Here is a 12038-nt window from a genome sequence, read left to right on the forward strand (position 1 = left end):
CCTTCAAAACCAATTATTGCGTGAAAAAGCAAGACTACTGTTGATTAGCAATTATTTTTGCATATCTTGTTATCCAACACATAGAAACTGAATATTACAACTATAGAAGTAAAACACTAATGCTTACTTAGTCCTAGAACTTTATCTTTTCTTCTATTAGTTTTGGTTAGAGGATGCTCATATTTTCCATTGGTAAAATGTGAAGTTTATCCTTGGAGTTGAGAATTTTTAGTACTGCAGCAAAGATTACTTTGTAGTAGAATTTTTTTTTGCATGGTAATGCTTCATGAACCTTACACATCCTATGTAGATTACATATTTAGGTTTATCTATAATTGGGGAACAGAATATTGGTTAATAATATATTAGATATTCTTTCTGCATATCTTAATTCACATGATTTTAGTTTATCCAAGGTAGACCAATCTTCTGCCACAATGCTTCTAGTCAGCAAGGATCAAGGTCGAGGAGTCGTCAAAGATCAAGGTCGGGGTCGAACATCCTTGATAGAGTTATAAACGGATAATTCCAAAATAGAACACTAAAGAAAATATTCTAGTAGATATTCTCTGCACATGTGCTATTAGGGTTTCTAGGAATATGTTCCATATAAATAGAAAGAGACATAATGATAGGGTACATGAGATATTCATTTGTAAAAAAATACTTTGACTTTATAGAGAGAACCTGGTCCTATTACAAGCATACAAAAATAATCTTTTTACTAAGATTCTTGTCTATTCTTTCAGCTGTATCCAAGAACAGCCTGAATGTTCAAAGACTCATCAATCATGCATCATTGTCAGAAAGAATATTCGCAGATCTCACCCCTTTTCGGCTGAATCACACATTTTTATTTACTTAAATGACTTTCATTGCCATTTATTACTATTTGTGTTGTCTTCTATCTTTTTGGATCATTGAACTCAGTTATTATTGCTTATATTCATTACCGTTCGGTAAAATATACATGTTATTGTCATAAAACTGATAACTTAGTCTTGAGGATATTATTATTAGCTAAGATTGGTCATTTTTTATCCAAATCTAATTGGTTGAACCAAGATTTATATTTTTGGACAAACAACCACAAGTAGGGGCGGAATCAAATTTGTAATTTATGAGTTTTAAACTTGTTTTTTTTAGGGCAAAGTGAAGCAATAGTCACTTTTAAGCCCCATGTTTAAAATATATTCACAATTTATAATGTATTTAAATATTATACAATTCACACTAAGTATCCTGAATTTGAAAATTAGGATAAATTCAGGACTTAGTGTCCTGAATTTTTGAGCTGCTAATTTGAAATTTAGGAGTAAGTATCTTGAATTTTTGAACTACTAATACATAATTCTGGACATAAGATTCGAACTTTTGTATACAATTTTCGAACTTTAGGACACGATGTCCTGAAGTTTGAACTTTGAAGTTTAAACTCTAGGACGTTGTGTCCTGAGGTTTGAGCGAAATTAGCTAATCTTTAAATACATTTTAACATGTGGATATATTTTAAACAATATACTTAAAAGTGGCTATTTGGTGTTATCTCGTCTAAGTTATTGGGTTTGCAATTAAATATTTATATATATTTAATGAATACACATGATTAGAACAAAAGTTATTGGATTCATCTGAATACGTAGATAATATTCTACCTTCATCCATGTTCACAAGCTGTCACGACCCTAAACCCTAACCCGGTCGTGATGACGCTTCTTGCGAAGACAAGGCCAGCCAGACCAAAACAGACCACCTCTTATAAATAGTTAAATACCATAAGTAGTTCTAAAATATGATATAATAACCATAATTTGGGGAAATAATGATAACAACAATAGAAACCATCCCGACACAGCCCAAACCGGGGTGTCACAAGTCACGAGCATCTATTAGAGTATAAATACGACTACAAGGTCTGAATGTACAAAACAGGACTGATGAAAGAGAAGGGAGAAGAGCGGTGTTGCGAACGCTGGCAGCCACCTTGCTAAACTCCGATGACTCAGCCTCCGGTTAGCTCAACACCCGCTACTGGGTGAATAAATACCTGCATCTGTACACGAGGTGCAAAGAGTAAAGTGAGTACTCCAACTCAGTGAGTAATAAAGGTAAATAACATCTGAGTAGTAAGAAATCACGTAAAGCAAACCAACATGCTGTATAGAAGCGATATAAAACCCTTGAGAAAAACAGTGAAGCTGTGAAATCTTTAGAAATATCTTAGCTCAGTTTAAACCTCTTTTGCAATGGCTTTTTCAACAGTTATGCAAATGAATGCAAAACAATTAGTGCAGATAAGCACAGAAATCCACCCCTCGGGCTCAACACTCAATTTAATAGGTAATGCTAGGCAATCAGGAAGATAACACATAAAGTAACATAATCAACAGGTAATGGCAGACAAATGGAATTAAAGTAAACACATAGAACAGTATCAACCCCTCGGGCTCACTCTCAGAACATTCTCAGCCTCTCGGGCTCACTCTGTGATCAAAATGGGTACCCGCGCTCACTAGGGGTGTGCAGACTCCGGGAGGGGCCCCTTACGGCCCAACCACAATATCAAGTCATCTTGTGGCATCAAATCTAGGCCCTCAGCCTCATATCACTCAAGCCACCTCGTGGCGTATAAAAATATCTCAGGCCCTCGGCCTCATATCACTCAATATATCCTTGCATATGGCCCTCGGCCTCACTCAGTCCGAAAATCATCACAAGCCCCACGGGCATTAGTAAAATAGTAGTTCTCAGCCCAATACATCATTTAGAAATATCATTTAAGTTTCAAATCTGAGTAAAAATGGCTGAGTTTGTAAAACAGTAGATATCAACAGGACTGAGTTCAAGTAATAATTCAAAAACAATGAGGAAATAGTGATAAGAATCCCTGTAGGGTTCAAATAATTGGCACGAAGCTCAAATATGGCAATCAGCCCAAATCATGATGATAACAAACAAGTTTTAGTCAAATACGCGGTAAAAACATCAGTCGGGACGGACCAAATCACAATCCCCAATAGTAAACGACCACACACTCATCATCAAGCGCGTGTCTCACCTCAATATAGCACTACGATGTGCAATCCGGGGTTTCAAACCCTCAGGACATCATTTACAATCATTACTCACCTCGAACCGGCTACAACTCTAGCTCGCGACGCCTTTGCCCCTCGAATCGGCCTACACGTGTGTCATCTATCCATAATCAAAACGAATACATCACAATATGCTAAGGGAACAAAACCCAAGCGAAAACAATCGAAAAATATTAAAAATTCTGAAATTAGCAAAACCCGAGCCCCTGACCCACTTCTCGAAACTCTAAAAATTTTACATCAATAGATTTCTCATCTCCCCACGAGTCTATGCATATCAATAATACCAAAATCGGAGTCCAAATGACCCCTCAAATCTTCAATTTAAGGCCTCTTAAACTCAAGCTCTAATCCTCCATTTTTAGTCCTTAAATTCCTTTAATTTCAGTCTTAATCCATGAAATATTACCATAGAAATGTGTTTTTGGGTCCAAAATCCTTACCTTAACGAAGTCTCTTGATTTCTCTCTTTAGAATCGGCCCAAAAGCTCCAAGGTCGAAGTCAAAAATGGTGGAATAACCCAAACTCGCGAAATGAAATCACATATATCTCTGACCAGCTCTTTCCGCATCTGCGGTCAAATATCTGCTTCCACGGTACCGTATTTGCGATCTAAACCTCCGCTCCTGCGGAATTACTTAAACGGACCAAAGCCACTTCTGCGACTAAAATCCCGCATCTGCGATGTCGCAGATGCGGTCATCCACCGCTTCTGCGGTCTCTGCCCATCTGGCTCTTTTTCGCTTTTGCGATAAATCACCCGCATCTGCGGCGCTGCATCTACTGTCCACAAGCCGCAGATGCGAAAATACCAGAAGCAGCAAATCTGAAGCTGCAACAAAATTCCAAAATCTCTGATAACCATCCGAAATCATCCCGAGGCCCCTGGGACCTCAACCAAAAGCACAAACATCACCCAATACCTTGTTCAAACTTGTTCCAATTATCAAAACACCTCAAACAACATCAAATTGCCCAAAACACATCGGATTCAAGCCTAAGCTTCCAAAATCTTTCGAAATACGCTTTTGATCAAAAACCCAACCAAACCACGTCCAAATGACCTGAAATTTTGCACACACATCCCAAATAACACAACGAAACTACTGCAACTCTCGGAATTTTATTCCGACCTCTATATCAAAATCTCACCTATCAACCGGAAAATGCCGAAATCTCAATTTCGTCAATTCAAGCCTAAACCTTCCACGGACTTCCAAAATGCATACCGATCACGCTCCTAAGTTCCAAATTATTCAACGGAGCTAGCCAAATCATAAAAATTCTGATCCGAGATCATATACAAGCAAGTCAAATCTTGATCAAACCTTCCAAATTTCAAGCTACAAACTGAGAACTGTTCTTTCAATTTCATTCCGATTTCCGTGAAAACCAAAACCAACGATTTACATCAGTCATAATACATTACACGGGGCAAGTCATGCCCGAGAACTAGCTTTCAAAGTGCAAAAGCTCAAAACGACCGGTCGGGTCGTTACATCCTCCCCACTTAAACATCGTTCATCCTCGAACGTACCCAAAGTTGTTCTAGAAGCCAACCAATAGCTGAATAACTTTACCATGCATATACCCGGGGGTGATCCCACGTCACCCTATCTCATATAGGTCCGATAACACATTGCAACTGAAATTGCACAATCCAATCTGGCCCATAAGCCATAGAACTACATTTTCACTTCTGAAACCATCGTTACGATCAAAACCTCACACCTATACTCTAAATAGACCCGAACTAGCTGTAGTAACCCATGCCTGCAACCTTGAGAGCAATCTCATGATATACCACATAACTCAAACACTCGTAGCGATAATTTCTATTCATAACAGTTGTCCATAACAACTGAATACTAGTTGAAATCCTTTTATCAGCCAAAATCTCATTCCAACAATGTCATATACTGCCAACGATAAATGAAATATGCGGTAAACCATAACCATTTTCTCAGATCACCCATTCATGAAGCCACTTCTCCTCTGACAAATACCATAGCAAATTTCCAAGCCGAACCTCAATATTAACCTTCCAACATGCTGAAATCGAATCCGTTCGTATTCATTAATGATACCAACGATCTCCTCTAATCCAACACACCACTCTGGTGAAATGACACATCAATAGAGGCCTAAGCCACAACTAGCATAATACGCTCACCAATAAGCAATGATCCGATCATAATCAAATCATGAAAATGACTCAAATGAAAGAGCTGTACCTCAAGCTCACCAGTACCACCACAACATAAGGCTGAGAACTTGTCTCACATCATAGAATAGAACACACAAATCTAACCCGCATGGTCACATCCCACATAGCTTCGCTGCAATGTGCGATCCTATCCAAGCACTGCTCCACATGAGACACCTCAAGTTACTATGCTCGAAATTGACAATCACGCACAATTTGATGTCTGGAACCAAAGCAAATCATTACAACCATAGTGAAACAAGTAACATATACCACGCAAACCCGATAGGACATAACCAATACGCCGTTCACCGAGCAACACCCAATTACTCTTCTCGCTCGACTTCCAATATGAACCCCAATAGAACCACACCATATGTGCCTATAACCAACAAATCATAACGTCTTGCAACACAGAAAGGTAACTCATAGATCTCCCTGGATCACCAATAGACTCAATAACAGTCAAATCGACACATCCCTCAACAATGCAATTCGGAACCAACCAAGCCGACTCAAGTTAGAACACGCATCCACATCGGCCTACCAACGAACTCTTTATCAAGGAAATCCTGAAGTTGTTCCTTCCACTACTATAACTCCTGCTGGTGCCATATGATACGGTGCCCGGCCGTAAAAAAACACATCCGAAGAGTCCCTCACCACCGGAACTGAATCAACATAAGGAGCCTCAGCACCGACACTCGTCACAAGAGCCCAAGTAAGAAAGACAAATCCTTCCTAGCCGTCCGTTAGGTATTCGGCATGTAAAATTCCTCCAATGGGACATAATACGTCGAACATCACCACTTAATCCATAGCATTTTCTGGCATAGCCAACAACGCCGCCTTAGTGCATTAGTCTCGAATGACACAACACGGAGACAACCAGTCTGAACCTAATATCACTTCCAAAGCTAACATACCAAGCAACAAAATATCCGCTCGGGTCTCCAAACCTCGATAGTTACTACACAGTGCCGACACACGCGACTCACAACCGCAACATAGCCTGAACATGAGGACTCCCAGTCTCCAACTCCATATAGCACACGAATCATCATACCTGATTCTAATTCCACCATCCGAACACATACCACACCTCAAATACCAAATCACTCCATGGGAGGTATTCAAATATTCCTCTGTGCCCCCAAGCAAACTCGAATGTCAGCAGTCCATCCAACGAGAAAGTGCTGCAATACTACAGAAGTGCCATCAACTTGAATCACATTGCCCTTTTTCTAAAACATCTACCCTCATTAAATCGGTTCCAATTAGCAGTACCATTTCCTTAATCATCTGAGGCTACCCGCTGCTTAAGAGTTTCATGAACTTCCTTTCAAAACTGACTGTAACTTTACACATTCAAATCTCGATCCTTACAACATACCGCATATACCATACCGTCCTAGGATAACATGATAACTTCATCTCCCTTCCGAGCCACAAACAACTACACACTCCACTAGTCAAAACTTTCCATTGGTCTCGTCTAGAAGAAAAATCACTATACATCGCATGCCTATAGAAGATATACATCTCCAAACCTCGGTAAAAACCATCAAGAACTCTCCGAGTTCCCTTTGCATAAATCAGACCTGTCAGGATTGAATCCTTCTAACTCGATCAAGCTAAGCAAGCCAAGCAAGCCAGCAAAACCTAAGAGCATCGCCGCAAAATACCTGAAAGAACTTATTACCTCAAACACACACAAGGAATTAATCATATCCTTACCATACCGATTCGGTCTACTATCAAGCTACTCCATCTATATAAATTCCCTTCTAGTTCATCTTCAACTTGATATTCCCTCTTGTTGCAGCATCACAATTCCTCAATCCAGGCTTACCATGCGAGACCCAAGCATAAAATCACACTGTCTAAGACCCATAAGCCGATGAATACTCTCTCAAATATTCCTAAAAATACCACATTCCAGAATACTTTACTCTGCAGAACTTCCTGCAAATCTAAATCCGTTACCTTTACTTTACTGATACTGATACATAGAATCCCATAATTAACATAGAAATACCACAAGTCTTGACCTCTTCCAATGAAAACACAATTTCTAACCGCATATGCAACTTTAGAATACTCAATTGATGTATGCAGACTCTTTGAACACATTAGAATCATTCTTGCAAGTCATTCACTCTTATTCAAACTGCAATTTACCTGACCCAACGAACAGAACCAACCTGTGCCTCATTAGCACTTCAGACACCGCATAATGCAACCTCATCCCAATACAACCAAGCCACTTCCTGCTCTATGCACTGATCATCCTATACCAACAACAACTCTAGACATTACATGATTCTCATACCCTATGAAGCATAATATAACCTTTGTCAAAAAATTTCCTTTACTCGAGCCATCCTCGATCTCTATTTCCGTAAGCCATAACTGATTTGCCCGCACGCCTCCAACTAGAACCAATATAGCACCTAACTGTGCAATCAACTACTCACAACAGACTCCCCCACTTGGCTCAGAGCCATAGATCAAAATACTCTCAATAACTCATAACACTTATACTCTATTGATGCCACAATACCATGGTGAGATTAAACTCAAATTCTTTTGTAAACTTGTGAAAACACAGATCATCTAGTTCTTTAAATCTTCGGCAACTCTCGCACTCATTCTCGCAGCAGCTAAGCCTACTCTCTCAAGCGAACCAAAATTCAAATTTCAACACTTTCATTTCACTTGCACATGAGATCTTCTAACAATCACATAAGGGTCACACCACCCCAGAGCTCTCCACAGAAGATAACCCACCTGCTCTGCCTTCAGTTAATATTTCTGCATACCTTCCACCGTCATAAACTGTATGCAGTCACTTAGTTTTCCTGAGTCGGAACTTGTATCGCAACATAAAATTTACCTCACTCTCTCAACTGGAAAACATGAACGGATCCTTCACACACCCATAACTCGGGGCTATACCTCGAATCGCGATGGAATTCAAGCACCTAATAGTTCTTCTATCATCCAGCAGACTTTCCTCGTCACTTCCAAGTCATATAGATACATCTCGTAGTGCTAACATACTCATCACATAGATACCCAACCGTCACTCCCACTAATAGGGACAATACCGAACATATAAGTTCAAAACTCTTGCTCACACAACCAGCACCTTGGTGCTCAAGACATAGGCAAAGATCCGGCCTCAAGTCCTCCAGACTAGCCCCATATCAAACTCACAGAGATCACATCTCGCCTCTCGATCGGGGGATCACAAGCCATCAAGGAAAATCTGATACTGAGCACTCATGCGCGCATGCGAACGAATGGAAGGAATTTCAAGAGTTACTTTTCAAGCTAAATCAAGGACGCACGATAGGAATTTAAGAATGCAAAGTTTTTCCTAAAGGTTTTGTAGCCTCTCGAGGATAAATACAGACGTCTCCGTACCGATCCACGAGACTCTACTAAACCTGCTCATGACTCGAAAGACCTATGTAACCTAGGCTCTAATACCAATTTGTCATGACCCTAACCCCTAACCCGGTCGTGATGGCACTTCTCGCAAAGACAAGGCCATCCAGACCAAAACAAACCACCTCTTTTAAACAGTTAAATACCATAAATAGTTCTAAAATATGATATAATAACCATAATTTGCGGAAATAATAATAACAACAGTAGAAACCATCCCGACACAGCCCAAACCGGGGTGTCACAAGTCACGAGCATCTATTAGAGTATAAATACGACTACAAGGTCTGAATGTACAAAACAGGACTGATGAAAGAGAAGGGAGAAGAGCGGTGCTGCGAACGCTGGTAGCCACCTTGCTAAACTCCGATGACTCAGCCTCCGATTAGCTCAACACCAGCTACCGGGTGAATAAATCCCTGCATCTGCACACGAGGTGTAGGGAGTAAAGTGATTACTCCAACTCAGTGAGTAATAAAGGTAAATAACATCTGAGCAGTAAGAAATCACGTAACGCAAACCAACATGTTGTATAGAAGTGGTGTAAAACCCTTGAGAAAAACAGTGAAGCTGTGAAATCTTTAGAAATATCTTAGCTCAGTTTAAATCTCTTTTGAAATGGCTTTTTCAACAGTTATGCAAATGAATGCAAAACAATTAGTGCAGATAAGCACAGAAATCCACCCCTGGGGCTCAATACTCAATTTAACAGGTAATGCCAAGCAATTAGGAAGATAACACATAAAGTAACACAATCAACAGGTAATGGCAGACAAATGGAATTAAAGTAAACACATAGAATAGTACCATCCCCTCAGGCTCACTCTCAACACTCGGGCTCACTTTGTGATCACAATGGGTACCCGCACTCACTGGGGGTGTGCAGACTCCGGGAGGGGCCCTTACGGCCCAAGAGCAATATCAAGCCATCTCATGGCATCAAATCTAGGCCCTCGGCCTCATATCACTCAAGCCACTTCGTGGCGTATAAAAATATCTCAAGCCCTCGGCCTCATATCACTCAATATATCCTCACATATGGCCCTCAGCCTCACTCAATCCGAAAATCATCACAAGCCCCTCGGGCGTTAGTAAAACAGTAGTTCTCAACCCAAAATATCATTTAGAAATATCATTTAAGTTTCAAATCTAAGTAAAAGTGGCCGAGTTTGTAAAACAGTAGATATCAGCAAGACTGAGTTCTAGTAATAATTCAAAAACATTGATGAAATAGTGATAAAAATCTCCGAAGGGTTCAAATAATTGGCACGAAGCCCAAATATGAAAATCAGCCCAAATCATGATGATAACAAACAAGTTTCAGTCAAATACGCGGTAAAAACATCAGTCGGGACGGACCAAATCACAATCCCCAATAGTAAACGACCCCACGCTCATCATGAAGCGCGTGTCTCACCTCAATATAGCACTACGATATGGAATCCGGGGTTTCAAACCCTCAGAACATCATTTACAATCATTACTCACCTCGAACCGGCTACAACTCTAGCTCGCGACGCCTTTGCCCCTCGAATCAGCCTCTACGCACGTCAAATCTATCCAAAATCAGAACGAATACATCACAATATGCTAAGGGAACAAAACCCAAGCGAAAACAATCGAAAAATATTAAAAATCCCGAAATTAGCAAAACCCGAACCCTGGACCCACTTCTTGAAACTTAGAAATTTTTACTTCATTAGATTCCTCATCTACCCACGAGTCTATGCATATCAATAATACCAAAATTGGAGTACAAATGACCCCTCAAATCCTCAATTTAAGGCCTCTTAAACTCAAGCTCTAATCCTCCATTCTTAGCCCTTAAATTCCTTTAATTTCAGTCTTAATCCATGAAATATTACCATAGAAATGTGTTTTTAGGTCCAAAATCCTTACCTTAACGAAGTCTCTTGATTTCTCTCCTCAGAATCGCCCCAAAAGCTCCAAGGTCGAAGTCAAAAATGGTGGAATAACCCAAACTCGCGAAATAAAATCACATATATCTCTGACTATCCCTTTCCGCATCTGCGGTCAAATATCTGCTTCCACGGTACCGCATTTGAGGTCTAAACCTCCGCTCCTGGTGGAATTACTTAAACGGACCAAAGCCGCTTCTGCGACTAAAATCCCGCATCTGCGACATCGCAGATGCGGTCATTCACCGCTTCTACGGTCTCTGCCCATCTGACACTTTTTTGCTTCTGCGATAAATCACCCGCATCTGCGGCGCTGCATCTACTGTCCACAAGCCGCAGATGCGAAAATACCAGAAGCAGCAAATCTGAAGCTGCAACAAAATTCCAAATTCTCTGATAACCATCCGAAATCATCCCGAGGCCCCTGGGACCTCAACCAAAAGCACAAACATCACCCAATACCTTGTTCAAACTTGTTCCAATTATCAAAATACCTCAAACAACATCAAATTGCCCAAAACACATCGGATTCAAGCCTAAGCTTCCAAAATCTTTCGAAATACGCTTTTGATCAAAAACCCAACCAAACCACGTCCAAATGACCTAAAATTTTGCACACACATCCTAAATGACACAACGAAACTACTGCAACTCTCAGAATTTCATTCCGACCTCTATATCAAAATCTCACCTATCAACCGGAAAACGTCGAAATCTCAATTCGGCCAATTCAAGCCTAAGCCTTCCACGGACTTCCAAAATGCATACCGATCACGCTCCTAAGTCCCAAATTACCCAACAGAGCTAGCCAAATCATAAAAATTCCGATCCGAGATCATATACAAGTAAGTCAAATCTTGGTCAAACCTTCCAAATTTCAAGCTACAAACTGAGAACTATTTTTTAATCTCATTCCGATTTCCGTGAAAACCAAAACCAACAATTTAAATTAGTCATAATACATCACACGGGGCAAGTCATGCCCGAGAACTGGCTATCAAAGTGCAAAAGCTCATAACGACCGGTCGAGTCGTTACACAAGCAGCGACAGAACCACGTGATTTAAAGGGTTTTAAATATTAAATCTTCTTTGTCGAAAAATTATATTGTACATATAGAAAATCGATTATTTATGTTGACATATAAATATTTGAATATTGTTTTCTAAAATAGAAGGTTCTTTTATTATGACAAAGTTGACTCAAAATTTCTTTAGGATGTAGGTCTCAATCTCATTTGTGGCATTTTATAAATTTTTTTCCAGTATTGTTTTCTCAACTATTGCTCAAAGGTGAATCCATAATTTAAATTTAATGGAGTTTAATTTATAAGATTCTTAGTATTGAAATATTTTTAAAGTTATG

The sequence above is a fragment of the Nicotiana tabacum genome, chromosome 3 (genome assembly GCF_000715075.1).
Source record: "Nicotiana tabacum cultivar K326 chromosome 3, ASM71507v2, whole genome shotgun sequence".
In the NCBI taxonomy this organism is placed as follows: Eukaryota; Viridiplantae; Streptophyta; class Magnoliopsida; order Solanales; family Solanaceae; genus Nicotiana; species Nicotiana tabacum.